The following is a 17,134-nucleotide window of genomic DNA, read 5'->3' on the forward strand; positions in this document are numbered from 1 at the left end:
GTCCGGTGAAACCTATGAAACCCTTTGTCAGTCCGGTGAAGCCTATGGAACCCTTTGTCAGTCCGGTGAAGACTATGAAACCCTTTGTCAGTCCGGTGAAGACTATGGAACCCTTTGTCAGTCCGGTGAAGACTATGGAACCCTTTGTCAGGCCGGTGAAGCCTAGGAAACCCTTTGTCAGTCCGGTGAAGACTATGGAACCCTTTGTCAGGCCGGTGAAGCCTAGGAAACCCTTTGTCAGTCCGGTGAAGACTATGGAACCCTTTGTCAGTCCGGTGAAGACTATGGAACCCTTTGTCAGTCCGGTGAAGACTATGGAACCCTTTGTCAGGCCGGTGAAGCCTAGGAAACCCTTTGTCAGTCCGGTGAAGCCTATGGACCCCTTTGTCAGTCCGGTGAAGCCTATGGACCCCTTTGTCAGTCCGGTGAAGCCTGTGAAACCCTTTGTCAGTCCAGTGAAGCCTATGGACCCCTTTGTCAGTCCAGTGAAGCCTGTGAAACCCTTTGTCAGTCCGGTGAAGACTATGGACCCCTTTGTCAGTCCGGTGAAACCTATGAAACCCTTTGTCAGTCCAGTGAAGCCTATGGAATCCTTTGTCAGTCCGGTGAAGACTATGGACCCCTTTGTCAGTCCGGTGAAACCTATGAAACCCTTTGTCAGTCCAGTGAAGCCTATGGAATCCTTTGTCAGTCCAGTGAAGCCTATGGAATCCTTTGTCAGTCCAGTGAAGCCTATGGAATCCTTTGTCAGTCCGGTGAAGCCTATGGAACCCTTTGTCAGTCCAGTGAAGACTATGGACCCCTTTGTCAGTCCGGTGAAACCAACTTGGCAATCTGTTGAAGACAGATCCCTTCTCAGAATAATGTATTTAAATATATAAAATGAAATGCATTGGATTACAAAAGAAACAATTTATATAGAGATAGTTATCAAAATATTAAAAAACAAACTTGTGATATAGTGATACATGTACTTCATTATTAATGCATTAAATAACAAGACTATACATTTAAAATATAATTTGATTAAAATTAAATTTGATTTTTTTAAAGACATTTCAGCGAGAAGGCTGCTGTCACTTAGCTTGAATAAGGACATTAAACCGTGGGGTGGTCTTTGACAAAGCAACATACATGTCATGTTGGACATCCAATCGCAGGGCTGCCCAATTGATGGCCACATCCTTTCCCTCCACAGATGCTGCTCAACCCTCTGAATCCTCCAGCAGACTGTTTGTCACTTGGGAGCTGGACTTTGTTCCTTTTACCACACCTAGCAACATCTTTCTGTAAAGTACCATCAGAGTTGTAATGGAAACTTTGCCATTATTTCATGGAGGAATTTCCCATAGACTACTTGTTACACAATGATTGGTTTCTTTTTTTAGTTGGGATACTTATCTAGGAAAGGATGTGTTGGCATTGGAGAGGTTCCAGAGGAGATTCATGAGAATTATCCAGGAAATGAAAGGGTTAACATATGACGAGCATTTTGTGGCTCTGGGCTTGTACTTGCTGGAGTTTAGAAGAATGGGGGGGAGGGGAATCTCATTGAAACCTATTGAATATTGAAAAGACTAGATGAAGTGGACGTGGAGAGGATGATTCCTACAGTAGTGGAGTGTAGGAGCAGAGGGCACAGTCTCAGAATAGAAGGACATCTGTTTCGAACAGATATGAGAAGGAATTTCTTTAGCCAGAGGATGGTGAATTGGTGGAATTCAATGCTACAGATGGATGCGGAGGCCAAATTATTAGGTTTTTGATTAGTAAGGGAGTAAAAGGTTATGGTGAGATGGCAAGAGAATAGGGTTGAGAGTGATAATAAATCAACCACGATCAGTGTTGGGAAAGTTGTTTGAAGGTAATCTAAGGGATCAGATATATCATTATTTGGATAGACATGGACTGACTAAAGATAATCAGCATGAAGTCGTGCATGGTAGGTTTGTCCAACTGACTGTACAGAGTTTTTCGAGGAAGTTACCAAGAAAGTGAATGAAGGCACGGCAATGGATGATCTCTACATGGACTTTAGCAAGGCATTTGACAAGATCCCACATGGGACGTTGGTCAAGAAGGTTCAGTTGCTTGGTATTCAAGATGAGCTGGTAAATTGAATTAGACATGGGCTTTATGGGAGAAGCCAGAGTGTGGTAGCAGGTGGCTGCCTCTCTGAATAGTTGGCGCTGGGTCCTTTGCTATTTATTCATCTATATCAGTGATCTGGAGGACAACGTGGTTCACTAGATTAGCAAATTTGTGGATGATACCAAGATTGGGGATGCAGTGCACAGTGAGAAAGACTGTCTTGGCTTGCAGAGGGATCTGAGTCAGCTGTGGAAATGGGCTGAAAACTGGCAGCTGAAATTTACTGCAGAGTTGTTGCTCCTTGGGGGGATCAACTGAGCTAGGTTTTACAAGGTGAATGGTCGGGCATTGAGGAGTGCGGTAGAACAAAGGCATCTGGGATTACAGGTCCATAATTCATTGAAAGTGGCGCCACAGGTAGACAGGGTTACCTTCGGAATGTTGGCTTTCATAAATCAAGGTATCGAGAGCAGGAGTTAGGATGTTAAATTGAAGCCATATAAGGCATTGGTGAAGTCTAATTTGGTTTATTGCGTGCAGTTTTAGTCACCTACCTACAGGAAAGATGTAAATAAGGTCAAAAGAGTACAGAGAAAATTTACGGGGATGTTGCACGGTCTGGAGATCCTGCATTAATACATTGAATAGGTTAGGACTTTATTTCTTGGAATGTAGAAGTTTGAGAGGTATTTTGACAGAGGTATACAAAATTATGAGGGGGATAGATAGGGTAAATGCAAGTGGGCTTTTTTCCATTGAGATTGGGTGAGACTACAATTGGAGGTCAAGGGTTAAGGATGAAAGGTGAAATGTTTGAGGGATAGCTAAGGAGAAACTTCTTCACTCAGAGGGTCGTAAGAGTGTGGAAAGAGCTGCCAGCACAAGTGGTGTATGTGAACTTGATTTTAATGTTTAGGAGAAGTTTGGATAGGTACAGGGATGATATGGGTATCAGGGCTATGATTGATGGGAGTAATTAGTTTAAATGGTTCAGCACAGACTAGATGGGTTGAAAAGCCTGTTTCTGCACTGTATTTTTCTATGACTCTATGTATATGGAATGGCAGAGCAGACTCGATGGGCTGAAAGGTGCTCCTATGTCTCGTCCTCTCCCTTATGGTCTAGTTGAGAAATAAACAGAGGCCAGGATGGTATGGTTTATGTGTCGGCTCTTCTTTGAGAGTTTTACTTTATGGCTCTTCCCATGACTGGTGTACTTTCAGTGCAGACTTCCTTCAATTTTGTATGTGAATCTCAGTCCAAACTTTGTCTCACCACCCAAACGTCTGGTCCAGAGGAGAAGTTTGCTGCCCACTGACCCCAACAACACAATAAACACAGCAACATACATTTACAAACATCTTTAATGTGAAAAACTGAGTCTAAATGCATCGTTTTCTTTCTGGATCACACTTAAATGCTTGGACCCAATGTATGTATGTATTTATTTATTTATTAAGGTACAATGTGGAATAGGCCCTTCCAGTCCTTTGAGCTATGCCCTACAGCGATCTCCAATTTAACCCCAGCCTAATCATGAGGCAATTGACAATGGCCAATTAACCTATCAACCATAGAACTATAGAACATTACAGCACAGAAACAGGCCTTTTGGCCCTTCTTGGCTGTGCTGAACCATTTTTCTGCCTAGTCCCACTGACCTGCACCTGGGCCATATCCCTCCAAACCCCTCTCATCCATGTACCTGTCCAAGTTTTTCTTAAATGTTAAAAGTGAGCCTGCATTTACCACTTCATCTCGCAGCTCATTCCACACTCCCACCACTCTCTGTGTGAAGAAGCCCCCCACTAATGCTCCCTTTAAACTTTTCCCCCTTCACCCTTAACCCATGTCCTCTGGTTTTTTTCTCCCCTAGCCTCAGTGGAAAAAGCCTGGAAAAATCCACTCTATCTATACCCGTCATAATTTTATACACCTCTATCAAATCCCTCCTCATTCTTCTACGCTCCAACTGGTACGTCTTTGGGCTGTGGGAGGAAACCCATGCAGTCATGTTAAGAACGTATAAACACCTTACAGTCAGTAGTGGGAAGTGAGCCCAGGTCACCTGTACCGTAAAGTGTTCTGTTAGCTACTAACCCAAAACAAGTCTTTGGAAGTGTTTTATAGAACACTGGCTTGACAAACCAGGCAGCTACTTGTTCTAAGGATTACAACCAATATGGTATAAAAATAAATTCCAAAATAGACCTTATTTAATTGTGCAAAGCCAGCAACATATTTTCTGCTGTTACTTTAGTCTTAAGATCAAAGTATTCCTGGGGCAGAGATTACAAAGAAATTCCAATCCAGTATCTTCACTGCCTGGTGGCAATAATATTTGGGGATGTAATCCAGAGTCTAGACAAATGTTATTATGAACAATCATGAGACAAGGTTAAAGTTCAGGATATAGATTGGAGAATTTGAATTTAATTAAGCAAGAGTTTAAAAATACATTTATATTAATTCTCTTATTACCAAAATTAGAACATGGCATTAGCAAGAGGAAAAAAAAAACAAAACAATTCTGACTTCACCTGAACCATTGACGTCAGATCTGACAGAGCAAGATTGTTATTTGCACAGATTCCTCCCAGCATTTTTTATTTGTGTGTGGTACAAGTTTCTATCAAAGGATTTAGTCCCTCTTTGCAATCATCTCCCTCCTCCTCCTCCTCCTGCTCCCAGGCTGAATGTGACTAAGCAGAGAAGCCAAGGATGACTTGGGGTGTTTCGCATACATCAAGAGAAAATCATCTGTAGGATTATGTTTCCCACAATTTGTTGTGCGGTCTTTCAGAGCAAGGGATTTAAAAATTACGGACATTAAGAGCAGAGACCTATTTAGAAAGTACACTATTAAAAGAAATCTTTCATCTTAATATCTTAATGTTCTACTTTTGACGCACTATTAAATCAAGGTTCAAGATTGTTTAATGTCATTTCCAGTAGAAATGTGTAAAGGAGAATGAAATAATTATAACTCTGGATCCAATGCAGCACAAAAAAAAACACAATAAGATAAAGAAACTCTTATTATTATACATAAATAATAGAAGAAAACAATAAAGATAAATGAATAAGATGGCTTATATACATAAATTGTACATAATCCACATACGTATGTATGTACATAAAGTGTGCTAGGTATCGGAGTGTAAAAGAAATGAAAAGAGATTGGACAGTACTGGAAATGTTCAGCCTTAATCTGTTAAAAGTTTCGAGTCAAGTTCTGATGAAATTTCACCAAACTGAAGTATTCAAAGTCAAAGTAAATTTATTATCAAAGTACGCTTTTGTCTCCCTGAGATTCATTTTCTTGCAGGCATTTACAGGGAAATAAAGAAATAAATAGAATTTAACTATCCAGAAACAAAGTATCAAACAACCAATGTGCAAAAGAAGACAAACTTTGCAAATAAAAAATCCACTGAGGACATGAGTTGTAAAGTCCTTGACGGTGAGTGGGTAGGTTGTGGAATTAGTTCAGTGTTGAGGTGAGTGAAATTCACACTGGTTCAGGATTCTGATGGTTGTAGTGTAATAACTGTTCCTGAACTTAGACCTAAGGCTCCTGTACCTTGTGCTTGATGGTAGTAATGGGAAGAGAGCATGGCCTGGGTGGTGGGGGGCCTTGATGACAGATACTGCTTTCTTGTGGCAGCACTCCATGTAAGTGTGATCAGTTTCGCCTGCGATGGATGGGGCTGTGTCCACCACCGTCTGTAGACCTCTCCATTCCTGGACATCAGTGTTTCCACACCAGGCCGTGATGCAAATGTTAACAATTTCCACAGATCGGAGGCTCGGAGGTTCGACGGACTCGGAGTCCACTGTGGTCAGGATGCTTTCACTGTGTTCTGCGTCTGCGAGGCTGGGTTCGATGGAGCTTTCATTGTGTGCTGCATCTGCGAGTCTGAGTCGGGCGGTGCTGTGGAAGTCCATAGCGGGGGTATTCCCTTCTGCCACCTGCGTGGGATGACAAGTCAATCGGGACCCTGAGGACTTGTGGAAACTGTGTGGTGGCTTCTTTCGAACTTATAGTCTTTTTACATCTTTGGACTATTTTTACTGTGCTCATGGTCTGTTTTTTTTAATCAAATTATGGTATTGTTTGCACTGCTGTAACTATATGTTGTAACTATGTGATTTTGTGCAGGTCTTGTAGCTTTAGTTTTTGGTCTTGTTTTGTCTGGTGGATTTGGAGCTCCTTTCCGGGGAATGCGCTAAGACGGTGGCACGATATTAATACGCAGCAGCCTCTCTGGACTCTGGATTGGCATTGCCAAAAGTTATGTGGATTTTCTGGTGTAGTCTGCTTTGTCATATGTTTTTGTGATATCATTCTGGGGGAACATTGTCTAATTTTTTAAACTGCATTGCATTTGTGGTTTTTAAATGACAACAAACTGAATCTGAATCTGAGATGTGGCCTGGCCTGCTGAACATTTTCAGCTTTTTGGTCAGATTTCCAGCTTTTCTATTCCTTTGTTTTTTATTTGTGTTTCGGCAAATGGAACTTGAAACCAAGATTATGGAGATGTGTGTGGGAACATCTGAAATCCCTCATCTCACATAGTTTTACTCTATTTCCTTGTAAGCCCAAAGGGTGTGTTACAATCAAAGGAGTGGTTTTGAAACCTGACAACTAGTTGCAACAGTTACCTCACATAGCCAGTGACCTGATGTTAGAACCACAGACTCTTGGTGCTATGCAGCAAGAAAAATCGGGGACAAGAAAATCTTCCGATGCTGGAAATCCAGAGCAATGCACAGAAAATGCTGGAGGAAGTCAGCAGCAGGCAGCATCAATGGAAAAGAGTAAAGACTCAATGTTTCGTGCCGAAGCCGTTGATCGGGAGAAAAAGCAGGGCCTCCATCCCACCAAGTCAACACCGACCATCAGTGTACATTTATAGTAATCTTTCACTAATTCTATTTTACTCTTCCCGCAACCCGATTAACCGCTCAACGTCCAACCCTATGTCCCGATCCTGAGAGGGGGCAAATGGGTAAGGCAAGCCGACAGGGCTCTGGCAGAGCTGTATCGGCCAATTCCCTATCTAGTGGATACAATGAATTACAGAAACACTGATGAAGTCCAATCATATCATCAACTTTGTGAGATGATGGAGACAGGAGATCATCGATCCACTGGGAGGTAAGGGCTCTAAAAGAAGAAGCCAACTCCATTAACTTCTCCCCCGACTTTAGGCTGGGTATTAGCTTCTTCCCCCAAGGCTGCGAGACTTCTGAACATTCTGTTACCACCCACTACACATTATCTATGACAGCATCAGTAGCATTATACTCTAATTTTGTCCCTCTAATTTTTATTTACAGCCAACCATTGCTCTGAACAGGAAATTTTTACTCTCACCTTTTTTGTAATATGCATACATTGAATATTTAGAATGAAAATTGAAAGATCAAGTACTTTTGAGTTAATTCATTAACTGAAGGATACAATGAAATACAGTGCAACAAAGAAATCTTACACTTTTTGTAACCCTTTTCTTGTCTGTCTTTATTACAAAACCCATTGTCTGTAAACATTGTCCAGATTAATTTCACATCCAGATGAAATTAATCCTCATTAGATCATCCAAATGTTCCTCTTCTAGTCTGTTTCTGGGTGTACGTTTGATTAAATTCATTAGACTGAATCCATACTCGCAGTCAACACGAGAAGCTTGAAATGTTCCAATGATGTCAGCAAAAGCTGACAGGTCATCAAATTCTTCATTTCCAAGTGTGTAGTTCAACATATCTGTGAACGTCTTAATTAAACCAGCCTTAACTTTCACAGAAATGACAAATTTGAAATCACAGTGTTGCTGCGGCATTTTTGAAGCAACACTTTTTTTGTATGTAGAAGAAATTCCGACTGTGTGGCAACTAAAGTTTTGTGCATAGGAGGAGTTCGGTGGCTGCGCGGCCATGCACTCGCATTGCTTATTGGGAACAGTGATTATACAGTACTGTTGTGTATTTAACTATATGTTGCATATACACTTTATGTCTTCTTGTACAGCTACAGACTTTTTTATTATCTGTTAATATTATTTTATGTGCTACGTGTGACGTAAGTACTGTGTTGTACACCTTGGTCCCTGAGGAACGATATTTCATTTAGCTGTATACGTGTGTACAGTTGAATGACAATAAACTTGAACTCATCATCTTAGAGGCAATTTATGGTGGCTAGTTAGCCTACTAACCTGTATGATGTGGGAAGAAACCAAAGTACAAGAAAGGAACGAGGGAAGCGGGCAAACTCCGCCAGGTTGTGGTAGGTCACGGTTGTAGGAGGCGGGCCACACCGTCAGCTCTTTATTCCATTCCAGCCCTGCTCACCCTGGGCCTTACAACAACCTTGTGAAAACTCCGCTGTGAAATTTGAGGAGAAAGCAGCTGAATGCTTGTTAATACCTGCAAGCGGAATCCCAAACGAGTAAGTGGTGACACATAGCAAAACTTAGTGGCCACTTTAATAGGTACACCCTGTACCAAATAGAGTGGCCGCTGAGCGCATGCTTGCAGTCTTCTGCTGCTGTAGCACATCCACTTCAAAGTTCAACATGTGCATTCAGAGATGCTCTTCTGCACACCACTGCTGTAGCATGCGCTTGTCTGAGTTACTGTCACCTTCCTGTCAGCTTGAACCAGTCTGGCCATTTTCCTCTGACCTCTCTTATTAACAGGGCGTTTTCACCCTCAGAACTGTCACTCACTGGATGATTTTTGTTTCTCACACCATTCTCTGTGAACTCTGGAGACTGTTGTGTGTGAAAATCCCAGGAGAACAGCAGTTTCTGAGATACTCAAACCACCCCGTTTGGCACCAACATTCATTCCCTGGTCAAGGTGACTTAAATCACATTTCTTCTCCATTCTGATGTTTTGTCTGCATAACAACAGAACCTCTCGACCATGTCTGCATACTTTTAAACGTTGAATTGCTGCCACATGATCGACTGATTAGATATTTCTATTAATGAAGTGTACAGCTGTACCAAGTAAAGTGGCCACTAAGTGTATATGTACTTTGATAATACATTTACTTTGACTTTAAATGACCGGGCAAAGCGATCCTGAAGCGGACAAAATGCTGGCAGCTGGTTTAAAGTCCTGCAATTGCAGGAAGTGAAAAGTACAACTCTGGAATATGCTGTAGCTATAAAGTGTAGATTGGGATGTGGGGATAACCAGAGCACGCAGACAGAGCTCTTGTGGTCACAGGGAGAACATGCAAACTCCACACAGTTAAGACCCGTGCTGAGGATTGAACCTGGATTTCCAGACCTGTGAAGTTGCAGCTCTACGAGCTATGGGGACTCAAGAGATGGCAGTTGTTGGAATCTGGAGCAGATATCATAAGCAAAGTCAGAGAGGCTCAGAGAGTTGGACAGCATCTGTGGAGGGAAATGGACACTTGGTGTTTCAGAGCTGAGGTGCTTTGGAATGAAGAGTCTTGACCTGAAACACTGCCATCATCCTGCAGGCCACTTACATTCCAGCTCAGGCCAATGCCAGGCAGGCATTGGAAGAGCTGGAGACTGTGATCAGGACTCACGAAACAGTGCCCCCTGATGTCTTGCCTATCAATGAAGGAATTTAACCAGACCAGCTTGAAGAAGACTCTGAAGAACTACCACCAAGATATCACCTGTGGAACTGGAGGAGCCAATGCACTTGATCATTGTTACACCACTATCGAGAACGCTTACTGTGCCATCTCATGCCCACGCTTTGGAAAGTCTGACCACCTGGTGAATTGGCAGAGACTAAAAACCGCAACAGCAGTGGTGAGGACCAAGTAGACATGGTCAAGGGAGGCGGAGGAGTGCCCACAGGACTGCTTTGAGATACTGGTCTGGATGATATTCAGGGATTCATCTTCAGATCCGAGTGAATATTCCGCGGCTGTCACTGACTTCATAACGATCTGTGTACCACCCTACAGGGGAGAAAAAGAAAAGGAGAGACAGTGATCACTGGTGGATGAAGCCTTTAGCCTGGAAAAGATGCTTGGGTTTGGAAGACTGTCTATGTGAGTGGGTAGGTGGGTGGGAGAGAGGAAGTGGGCTTGTATTGCATTTACTGTGTTCTCACTAGTTGCGATCTGCTTTATTGTGTTCTGTGTGGTTCTGCTTTGTCACAACCACAGACCCAGCAGTGCAGCAATACGGCAATTGCACTCATGAATAGGCACCTGTCGGCTAATTATTATTTCGTTGAGATGGTACTTAACTCCATTCTTTTCATCGTAGCACTTGTCAAGACTTGAACAAAGCACAGCAATGTTTCGCTGCTGGCTTACATTCAGTCTTGCCTGAGAAGTTGGACTGTCGAGTCAACGGACTCTGAAGACTAGCGGTGTTCGTTTTATATTTAGTTATTCCTTTCAGCCGCAGTGTTGGCTTTGTTTTCCATTGGGATTTCCAAATAGTCATCAGATTATCAGAACTCCTCTTCAACTTTCAAGAAGGAACTAGATAGGTATCTTATGGATAGGGGAATCAAGGGATATGGGGACAAGGCAGGAACCGGGTATTGATAGGAATTGATCAGCCATGATCTCAGAATGGCGGTGCAGGCTCGAAGGGCCGAATGGTCTACTTCTGCACCTATTGTCTATTGTCTATTCAGATACTGAGACCAAAGGATCATCGAGAGACATGGGGGTGCACGATGGTTCCTCCCTCTTCTGGTGGTCAGAGTGAGCATAGAAGGCATTAAGCTCATTTGGAAGTGAGGCTCTGCTGTCCCATATGTTGCAAGATTTAACTTTGTACGGGGTTATGGCATTGAAACTTCTATAGTTGTACCATGGAGAGCATTCTGACAGGCTGCATCAATGTCTGGTGTCGAGGGGCAACTGCACGGGACCGAAAGAAGCTGCAGAAGGTTGTAAATCTAGTCAGCTCCATCTTGGATACTAGCCTACAAAGTACCCAGGACATCTTTAGTGATCAGTGTCTCAGAAAGGCAGCGTCCATTATTAAGGACCTCCAGCATCTAGGGCATGCCCTTTTCTCACTGTTGCCATCAGGTAGGAGGTACAGAAGCCTGAGGGTGCACACTCAGCCATTCAGGAACAACTTCTTTCCCTCTGACATCTGATTCCTAAATGGACATTGAATCTTTGGACACTACCTCACTTTTTTTTAATAAATAGTATTTCTGTTTTTGCATGTCTTTTACTTGTTTATATATTATTCGTAGTATTTTTTTCTCTACTAGATTATGTACAGTATTGCATTGAACTGCTGCTCCAAGTTAACAAATTTTATATCACATGATAATAAACCTGATTCTGACATGGGTGATGGGTCTCCCTGATGATAGATACTGCTTTCCTGTGACAATGTTTCATGTAGATGAGCTCAGTGTTGGAGAGGGCTTTACTCTTGATGGACTGGGCTGTATCCACTACCTTTTGTAGGACTTTCCATTCAAGAGCATTGATATTTCTGTACCAGGCTGTGATGCAGCCAGTCAATATTCTCTCTGTTAAGTTTTGTAATTTCAAAACAAACTAACAAACCACGGGCATTCAGCATTACATATGTAACTTGGTCTTCACTTTTAGTGAGGCATGTATGTATCATGTGGTAGCGTGATGACATAAGCAACTAATGTATTATAACATTCAGTTTTGGTCTCCAAATTTGAGGAAGGACAGTCTTGCTATTGAGGGAGTGCAGAGTAGGTTCATGAGGTTAATTCCTGGGATGGCGGTACTGTCATATGTTGAAAGATTGGAGTGACTGGGCTTGTATACACTGGAATTTAGAAGGATGAGAGGGGATCTGATTGAAACATGTAAGATTATTAAGGGATTGGACATGCTGGAGTCAGGAAGCATGTTCCCGATGTTGGGAGAGTCCAGAGCCAGAGGCCACAGTTTAAGAATAAGGGGTAGGCCATTTAGAACGGAGTTCAGGAAAAACTTTTTCACCCAGAGAGTTGTGGATCTCAAAAGGCAGTGGAGGCCAATTCTCTGGATGCTTTCAAGAAAGAGTTAGATAGAGCTCTTAAAGATAGTGGAGTCAATGGATATGGGGAGGAGGCAGGAATGGGGTACTGACTGTGGATGATCAGCCATGATTACATTGAATGGTGGTGCTGGCTCAAAGGGCCGAATGGCCTACTCCTGCACCTATTATCTATTGTCTATTGTATTATTGTATGTCACCTGTAATTAATTAATTAAATGAACAAGCATGCTTAATCAAACAATACATACAAGATCATTCAAATATTATAGAAATTTTAAATACACATCCCTCTGCTCTTCAGAAGTCTGTCAAAGTTTTAAGTGTCATGTCAAATATCCACAGGCTCCTATGGAATTGCATAGCTGATGGAAAAATTATTCCTTGCAGAAGTTCTCATGTAATTCATATCTGGTAATATGCAGACTAAACCAATGTGATGGCCAATACTTTATTGAAAAATTATGGTCTAGTTAAAAGTTCAAAGTAAATTTCAAGTTTAATAGTCATTTAACCTTACAGATGTGTAATGGTAAACAAAAATTCATTCCTCTGGGGCCTAGATGCAAAGCACAGTGCATACAGCCACACACAGCACGTATAGTTACAATTGCACATTCCGTCACAAAATATTATTGGCACAAGTTGTGAGACATTGCCAGAAGATTTATGGTGCATAAGATGTTGTCCTGGAGCCACGTTTCAGCCAGAACAAACACTGAGTGCTGGGTCAGCCACCCACGAAGCTATCCGGAGTGAACACTGGAGAGCAGCACCAATAATCTTTTACCATCAAAAAAAGTTCATGTTTCCATATACATTGGGTGGTGGGGAGGAGATACATCTCTACCAAAGGAGAGATGTGTGCTCCTTCCCTCCGCTAGCCTGCAGACGACCCTTGGGCAAGGTGTAGCACCCTGCTTAGACTTCCTGCCACCAATAAGGGTCACGCAAAGCCATGGGAGCCGGTGGTGGACGGTCGTTTGAGCAGCCGGTGCAGATCACAAGTCCTGGTTGTGTGACCACTGACGCCAGGCAGACAATCTCTGAAGAGTATTGATAATGGCTGGGGTCACCCGTCTTGTAAAGACACTGCCCAGAAGAAGGCAATGGCAAACCACTTCTGTAGAAAAATTTGCCAAGAACAATCATGATCACGGAAAGACCACATCAGACGACACGGCACATGACAAACGAACTATATACTACTTTCAGATTCATTTTCTTGTCGTCATTTATAAGGAAAAGGAAATGGGATGGAATTTTATGGAAAATGGTGCATAAACAGAAAAGACCGACTGGCAGTCAAAGTGCAAAACAAGATAAAATGTGTGAATAAAAATGATACTGAGAACATGAATTGTAAAGGGTCCTTGAAAGTAAATGGAGAGTAGTGGTGATTGAGGTTATCTACACTGGTGGTTATCTACAAGGATCTCGATGGTTGTATGGTGACAAATGTTCCTGAGCATTTGATAAATATCATTTTACAGAAAGATTTATGCATAAATAAAAGAATGGAAGCAGGGGTAAGCTGCCCGAACCTGCTTGCACATTCAGTAGGATCATGACTGATTTGACCGTAGCATCCATTTTAAGAAGTTTGTTCAGATTTAGCATGTCATCAAAATCTTTGACTAACTTCTATGGATGCACTGTGGAGATTATTCTCACCAGTTGCATCATGGTCCAGGATGGAAACACCGATGCCCAGGAACAGAAAAAACCTCCAAAGAGTGCTGGGTACAGCCCAGTCCGTCACCTTGCCCATAAATGACCACATCTTCAAGGAACGCTGCCACAAGAAAGCACAAGGACCCCCACCATCCAGGCCACACTCTCTTCTCACTGCTGTCATCAGGCAGGAGATACAGAAGCCTTAGGTACAACACCAGCAGGTTCAGAAACAATTATTACCCTCCAACCAGCAGCCTCCTGAACAGTGTGAATAACGTCACTCACCTCAACACTGAACTGATTCTACGACCTACAGACTCACATTCAAAGACTCTACAACTCATGCTTTCAATGTTTCTTATTTTACATAATTATTTATTACAATTATTTTTTCTTTATTTGGACAGTTTGCTTTCTTTTGCACAGTGTTTGTCAGTCTTTGTGTGCAGTTTTTTATTGTTTCATTCTACTGTGAATGCCTGGGAGAAAATGAATCTCAAGGTGGCGTATGATGACAGATTTGTACTTTGATAAATTTACTTTGAACTTTTGAACTTTGACATTCCACTGTCATGCTTGTTCTCCATAGCTTCTGAAAATGCCCCATTGACCAATAATCTGTCTTAAACGTGTTCAGCGACTCTCCCCTCAATGATTCAATGCTCTGATAGGAGATTGAATCTTCTGAAAGAAGAAATACATTTTAAATGTTTGACCCACTTACTCTGAATCTATGCCTCCCTCATTCCAGAATCACTAGAAAAGCTCGCCCCTCCATACAGTGAGTACAGGTCCAACCTGCTCTATGATTCCTCACAAGACAGCTCCTTCGTGTCATAAATCATCCTAGTGAGCCCTCTTTGATGTGTCTTCAGTGCTCCTCCTTAAGTCGGCGTACAGTCCTCCAAGTGCAGGCTCGCTAATTCTTGGCACAAGTTTAAGAAGACTTTGCTACTTTTATCCCTATTGTGGTAAAGGGCAATGCATGATTTGTCTCCCTGCTCTATCTGTATGCTAACTTTGTATATGTTTTATCTTAAGGACACACAGATCCCTCTGTATTTCAGCATTTCACAATCTTTCTCTATCTAGACAATGTCATGTCCTGGAGGCATACAGCAGACCCTTTGGCCCACTGAATCCATACTGGCCATCAACCACCGTTTAGAGTCAGGGAGTCATAGAGTACTACAACATAGAAACAGGCCTTTTGGCCCATCGAGTAAAAATTCAAGCTCAAAGTACATCAATTATCAAGGTATATATACATTATACAACATCTCTCCTTACAGGCAGCCACACAATGAGAAACACAAATGAACCCATACATAAAATAAAATCCAACAAACACACCACGTGCAGAGAGAGAGAGAGAGAGAGAGAGAGAGAGAGAGAGAGAGAAAGAGAGAGAGAGAGAGAGAGAAACAACAAAACATGCAAACAATAAAAGCAAGCAGCAGCATGCAGGACAAAGGTGAGTCCACAGGCATGAAGCCCAGAGCAGCCGGAGCAGGCCCACAGCCTCAGCCTCCATTCATCACACAGTGGTGAAAAACATCGTGGAACTTGCAAACATTTAGTCCGTACCAAACTATTATTCTGCCTTGTCCTGTCAACCTGCACTTGGACCATAGCCCTCCATACCTCTCCTATCCATGTACTCATCTAAATTTCTCTTAAATGGTGTTTTTTTTTGCACTAATCTTACATTAATTCCCCATTTTTATTCTCTCCTACACCCTGATCAACACGCCCTCCCCAGATTCCACCACTCACCCACACACTGGGGATAGCTTACAGTGCCCAATTAACCTAGAGACCTGCATGTCTTTGGAATGTGGGAGGGAACTGCAGCTCTCAGAGGAAACCCACGTAGTTATAGGGAGAGTGTGCAAACTCCGCACAGACAGCACCAGAGGTCAGAATTGAACTCCGGATTCTGGTGCTGTGAGGCAGCAGATCTACCATCTATGCCATTACTTATCTATCGCCAACACATCACAGGCACACCCCTCCCCACCATACTCAGGAAGGCAATATCTATTAAAAAACAGATTAGCTGTATTTGTCACAAGTACATCAAAACACGCACAGAAATCCTTCATGTTGCGTCAACAGCGAACACAGTCTGAGGACTGAGCTGGGGACATGCTTTCAGCATCAATGTAGCAAGCCCACAACTCAGTAACCCTCATTGTACATCTTTGGAATGTGGGAGGAAACCAGAGCACCAGGAGGAAACCCATATGTTCATGGGCAGAACATTGCAGACTCCTTACAGACAGTGATGGGAGTTGAACCCCAATTGGAAATCACTGGCACTTGTGGCGATTGTGTTAGCCACTATGCTATTGAGCCACTCCACCATCCAGGGCATGCCATCTTCTCACAACTACCGTCAGACAGGAGGTACAGAAACCTGAAATTCCACACCACCAGGTCCAGGAACAGTTAATTCCCTTCAACCATTCTGTTCTTGAACCAACTAGCACAATCCTAATCAGCAAAACTATGACCACTTTGAACACTGAACACTAAAATAGAAACATGAGGAAATTGGCAGATGCTGGAAATTCAAGCAACACACACAAAATGCTGGTGGAACACAGCAGGCCAGGCAGCATCTATAGGAAGAAGTACAGTCAACGTTTCAGGCCAAGACCCTTCCTCCTGACACTAAAATAGGCTTTGTTTTCTTCTAATTGTGTTTTTTTTTCTTTAAAAATTTTATATAATTTATGTTTAATTTATGCTTTTCCTCTGAATGCTGCTTATATGATGCTATGTACTTATTGCCCTGTGTACACATAAAATATAGGACAGTACAGGCCTTTCAGCCCACTAAGTTGTGCCGACCATTTTACCTACTTTAAGATCAATCTAACCCTTTTCCTGCCTAGCCCTCCATTTTCTATCATCCATGTGCCTATCTAAGAGTCTCTTATATGGCTCTAAAGTATCTCCATCTGCCACCATCCCACAGTGCATTGCTTGCACTTGCCACTCTCTGTGTGGAAAAACTCACATCTGACATCCCCTCTGTACTTTCCTCCAATCACCTTAAAATAATGTCAGCTCATGTTAACTATTTCCGCCCGGCGAGAAAGTCTTTGGCCATCCACCCAATTAATGCCTTTTATCATCTTGCACACTCGTAGCAAGTCGCCTCACATTTTGCTTCTCTCCACAGAGAAAGGTCCTTGCTCACTTAACCTATCCTCATAAGACAAGCTCTCTAATCCAGGCAGCATCCTAGTAAATCTCCTCTGCACCATCTTAAATGCTTCCACATCCCTGCCCCCTGCACTTCCCTCCAATCACCTTAAAGTCATGCCTCCCACTACTTGCTCAAATCACAATAA

This window comes from Hypanus sabinus, chromosome 18 (genome assembly GCF_030144855.1).
Source record: "Hypanus sabinus isolate sHypSab1 chromosome 18, sHypSab1.hap1, whole genome shotgun sequence".
In the NCBI taxonomy this organism is placed as follows: Eukaryota; Metazoa; Chordata; class Chondrichthyes; order Myliobatiformes; family Dasyatidae; genus Hypanus; species Hypanus sabinus.